General features: G+C 53.2%; 1 protein-coding gene across 1 annotated transcript in view; it reads left to right on the top strand.

Moving 5' to 3' along the window:
* Positions 1-4,293: 4,293 nt before the first annotated feature.
* KPNA1 (karyopherin alpha 1) overlaps positions 4,294-5,303 on the top strand; it is a 49,811-nt gene continuing 48,801 nt past the window's right edge. The window contains exon 1 of the mRNA XM_015427403.1: positions 4,294-4,422. The gene's annotated coding sequence lies outside the window, so the exon portion shown is untranslated. The remainder of the gene's footprint in view (positions 4,423-5,303) is intronic.

Below are 5,303 nucleotides of genomic sequence, written 5' to 3'. Positions count from 1 at the left end.
ACCCCACCGAAATGCATACAAGTGCCCGGAGCTGTTAAAAATAAAACTGGTGCGCTCGGCAATGTGACCACATGGCTCAGTTTATAGAGCACGGTCCTTCCATGATATTTATTTAAACTGCCACCACTGCAGCGATATTTATCGGAGAGAGAACAGGAACAGCTGATTCATGTCTCCGAAAAAGACAATAACATTCTCGGGCTGGTATGCAGTTTATAGCGGAAACATCTTTCTTACTGGCTGAAAAAGAGTTTTGTGGCATCTTCCTCTCGATGTAGTCTGTGCAAAATCTGATTCTGTACTGCCCTTCAGTTTCCCTGTTCTTTTATGCATAAATGTTAACAGAGGCACATATCTTTATCCGTTGCAGGATTATGGTGCTGTGCACTGAAAATTTAACTATTATGATCAACAAACTGTAGGTACAAGGCCCCCCCGATATTTCATACCCCGTCTTTGAATCCCCCGGTTATTTAAAAAAAAATTAAAATAAAAAAATCTCTTGCCATTTTTGCTGTGGAGATATAAGGGGAAATGTGTAAGGAGTTCTTATCCTGATTGCCTGGAAAGGAACAGGGGAAGCGAAAATGCACAGTGGCTGCAGCTGAGTGACTTAACCCCCTCCTGACCAAATTCATTCTCTTCTGCACCATCTCATCAACTTTTTGCCTTTGTCCTTCCCTTCATTCTTGTTTGATTCACGTCACTTAAGGACAAGAGAAAGGACTGGGCAGAAAACTGGAGTCAGATTTATAGTAAGTCGGGGCTGCTTGCTCTCTGTTTGCAGTGGGGAGTTTGCCTTGGGAATAGGAGGCCCGAGGGCAAGAATAGAAATATGAATGCCAAGTTTTCCCCCCGCCTGGTATCTGGTTTTAATCAGTAACCTTTCTGTAATCCCCTCTGCTGTAACTTACCTGTGTGAAGAAGGAATGCCTCTGAACATGTGCCGAGTGCTTTTTACTCCCCAGTGAGTAAACTCAGTCAAGCTGCTCCACAATTCAGGATCAGACCACACAGTTGCATCTATCTACTTGTATTAGGGATAACTTCTGGACTGGAGGGGATGATTTGCAGGCAACTTTAGCTTAGACATCTCCTAATTGGCTGACTGGTAAACAGCCCATCTCTTCAAAGGCATGACTGTGACTGCACACAGACAGCAGGTGTGGTACACCCCTTGTGGTGTATGTGGTGTACTACTATTAATGGGATATGACTGACCTCCCTAGCTCCCCAGTACAGCCCGGTTGGCCTGCTCCCGTCGCCCGCTCCTTCGGCCCACCCTCTCAACCAGAAGAAAGCGCCCAATTTTCACAACACACCTCCCTTCAAAAATGCATTTGGGTTTTGACTCTGCTGTTTTCCATCACCGTTTTCTATCACTCCCACTGGCCGTAGGGGCCCTCCCAGCCAGGGGGCTTTGGGCAGCTGTCTAGGCTTCCCCATAGGTAAGACGACCCTGTCCTCGTGCTTGGGGCATGGTAAGGTGTAAGGGCAGCCGTCAGGTGCAACTGACTCGCTACGATGCCAGAGACAGAGCTGGCTAAAGGATGAGGCAAGCTGGCAAAGAAGTGGGTGCAGCACCCCGCCGTCATTCCCTCCCTCCCTTCCTTGTGCTTGGGCCAGTTTGGTGTAGTGGTTAAGTGCGTGGACTCTAATGTGGGAGAACTGGGTTTGATTCCCCACTCCTCCACTTGCAGCTGGCTGGATGACTTTGGGCAAGCCATAGTTCTGTCAGAGCTGCTCTCTCAGAAGCAGTCCTTGAAAGAGCTCTCTCAGCCCCACCTCCATCACAGGGTGTCTGTTGTGAGGAGGGGAAGGGAAAGGAGAGTGTAAGCCGCTCTGAGCCTCCGAGTGAAGGGCAGGGTATAAATCCAGTCTCTTCTCTTGGTGCTGGCCAGCTGTGAGAAAGGGCAACCGAGCAGCAGAGCCAGGCTATATGGCCACCCGCCTCCACCCACGCCTCCCCCAGTCTCTCTTCGCCTCTCAAGTCACTGCTGGAGCTACTGCAGCAGCAGAACAGGCAGTGGGAGCCAGGGCAACTGCAGGGCTCTTTGGCCTTCCCAACTGCAGGGGCTGTGGGCAGCCGCCCCAGTTGTCCCACAATTAGGACCGCTAACATCCATCCCTGCATTGTGCCACCAGTATCCTTTTTAGGGTTGCCAAGTCTACTTACCTTGGTGGTGGGGGAGCCTCGGCGGGCTCCGGAAGCTCTCCGGTGATGCGTGCGCGCGCCGCCAGCACATCACAGGAAGTGACGCGCTACGTCGCTCACATTGAGGGCGTGGCCACAATCGTCGGAGGGAAAACCATAGTTTTCCCTCCAACGATCGGGGCCACACCCCCAATGTGAGTGCTTTGGGGGGCGGAGTTCCCCCTGGGGCCTGATTCCGCAGCGGTGGAAATCGGGCCTCCAAAGCAGGGGTTTACCCGCCACCCGCCCCCACTTGGCAACCCTAATTCCTGTTGCACTCAAACATCCCAGCATCTCTCTCCACTAAGGTTGCCAGCTCCAGGTTGGGAAATATCTGGAGATTTGGGGGATGGAGTCTGAGGAGGGTGGGGTTTGGGGGCATAATGCCATAGAGTCTAACTTCCAAGGTAGCCATTTTCTCCAGGTGAATTGATCTTGGTCACCTGGAGATAGGGCTGCCAAGTCCCCCCGGGGGGCGGAAAACTCTATGTTTTCCCCTTGTATGGTCGTGGCCCCGCCCCCAGCGTGCCTGGCGTCATAACGTCACTTCCCTGTGACGTGCATGCGGCGCGCGCCACCCAGGAGTCCCCCGCCAGCAAGGTAAGTCCGACTTGGCAACCCTACCTGGAGATCAATTGTAATAGTGTGTGTGGGGGGGGTGTCCTCCAGCCACCACATGGAGATTGGCAACCTCACTCTCCACATCCCTCCTCAAATGAGGATAAATATCATTAATCAGTTACCGGAGTTGCTGCGCAGTAGGAAATGCAACGTTTTGGTATTTCAATGTTCCATGAAAATTCTGTTCTGCACTAAATCAAGGTGGTTTCCCCATCACGGTGTAGAATCATTTTGCCCCAGTTCTCTACTTCTGCAAACTTGGGATACAACAAGGAATACGAGGATCAGCACTGTGTACAAATATTTCACATGACGCAATTACAATCCCATTCAAAGGAATGGATGAACCAGCTGTACCACTCAGGGAAGAAAATCCAAAAGTGAGGGGAAGACTCAACTGTGCGACTGAACAACAACAATTGAGCCCGATGGGGGCTCAAAGCAGCTTACACTGTTTTTCCTCTCCTCCATTTTATCATCACGACAACCCTGTGAGGTAGGCTAGGCTGAGAGAGCGTGACTGGCCCAAAGTCACCCAGCAAGATTCCATGGCACAGCAGGGATTTGAGCCTGGGTCTCCCCAGATCCTAATCTCACGCTCTAACTACTAGACTATGCTATGCTGGGACAATGAGCGGCCCGTGTTGTTAGACTGAACAAAACTTCCCTTTAATATTAATATAAATAAAATCCGAACATATTTTATTTAGAATACATTTCAAGAACAATCATCGTATTTTTACTATTAACAACATTAAAGCTATAATGGTAAAAAGAAAACCCTAAGAAAAAAATATCAGTGGAGGAAAAATGGTAAATTCGGCCTCCCACAGAATAGAACACAAATAAAATTAGGAACGCGCATGTGCAGATTGACCACACGCCTCAGTCACAATGAACAGACCCCTTTGCGCCACATCAAACTACAACTCCCAAAATGCATTGCCACGCGATTGCCGGAAACAACCCTCCACCTGTCGCTCACCGAAAACAGAAGGGGAGGAGGCAGAGAAATAGTGACGCACGTTATAACTTTCTCCAGTTCCAATTTCCACCGTATACAAGCCAGGAGCGCCACGCAAAAATACGGCAGCCACTCTACCTCCCCAATTTCTATGGTTCCCTATCCCGTTTCTTTACCCGGGTCCGCCAATCGGAAACCGGAAGTCTCACTACCGACACCTTCGAATCCATGCCTCTCCCGCTGTTTTAGAGCTTGCACTACCCGCTGTCAGAAAAGCGCGTCGCGGCGTTGATCGCTTGATGGCGCGCCCCTCGTGCGCTGCCTCCGATTGGCCGCCTGGCGCTGCAGGAGGAGGAGGAGGAGGAGGGCGGGAGACCCCGCGGGTTGCTAAGAGACCGAGCGTGGGTGGGCGGGCCCGACTTCCTGGTGTCGGCGGGCTTTAACCGAACAGGTGGACGGAAGCTGCGCCAAATGGCTGGCGCGGCGGCGCATGCGCAGCAGCGGCCTTCGCAGCCGGCTTCGCCGCGCCAGGAGTGAGTGGCTGAGGGAGCGGCGCCCGCGCTCGCGCGCCTCGGGCCCGAGGAAGGAGGGCGATTCGCCACAGAGCGAGGCCGCCCCAGGGGACGGACGGCCGGCCTGGCAGGTACCGGGAGGGGGAGAGAGGGGGGGAGGCGGGGCCTTGGGGAGGCCGCCGGGCCAGGGGAGGCCGGACCCCGCCCTGAGGACGGGACAGAGCCGGGCCGAGAAGGGCCGCAGGGAGGGTGTGTGTGACTGAGGGGGTGGGGGGGTTGACAGCCAGGGCAGCGCTCCTTCCTCCGGCGCCGCCGCCGCCGCCGCCGCCTTCATGCGCTCCCGGCCTCCGTGTAGCGGAAGCGGCTGTGCTCTGGGGGCAGAAAAGGCCCGGCCCGTGAAGCCGGGAGCCGTAGGGGGGGAAAGAATTGTCTCTTTCTCCCCACGGGAGGCGGCAGCGCGCCGAGACGCCTCCTGCGACGGGCCTGGCTGTGTCTCCCTCCCAGCATCCTTCCATCAGGCAGAGGGCCGGCTAGCTGGAGCAGAGGCGCCCGACTCATTGGTTACCAGGGCCGGATCTGACACAAATGTCACTTTTTTTGTCAGGCCGGCCCGTGTGGGCCACAGAAGGCGATGACGGGCGCTGGAGAGAGAGAAGCTGTACAAAGGACAGCGGCTCCTAAGCTCCGGGCTGGTGTATCCTCACTATAAGGCGCCCGTGGGCTGGGAGGGGGTGTGTGTGTGCGGAGGAAAACCCAAATAACAGATCTGTTGATTTTAGTTTGCATTTAAAAATTGTTTGTAACCTGTAACGAGTCATCCATAGCCTTGTGGACTCAGAGATCGGGCGATGCAGAAATTTAATTAATAATAATAATGATAATAACATGGGTATACTGTTAGTACAGCGATCCAGAGGAGTTTAGCCATGTTTGTTGCTGTAAAATAGTAAAAAGCCCAGTAGTGCCTTTAAGACTAACTTTCTTGTAGCATAAGCTGTTGAGAAACACAACT

Source organism: Gekko japonicus, unplaced genomic scaffold, assembly GCF_001447785.1.
Source record: "Gekko japonicus isolate JY-2015 unplaced genomic scaffold, Gekko_japonicus_V1.1 scaffold2306, whole genome shotgun sequence".
In the NCBI taxonomy this organism is placed as follows: Eukaryota; Metazoa; Chordata; class Lepidosauria; order Squamata; family Gekkonidae; genus Gekko; species Gekko japonicus.
Note: the sequence above shows the minus strand (reverse complement) of the source record. Positions and strands in the feature narration are given on the sequence as shown.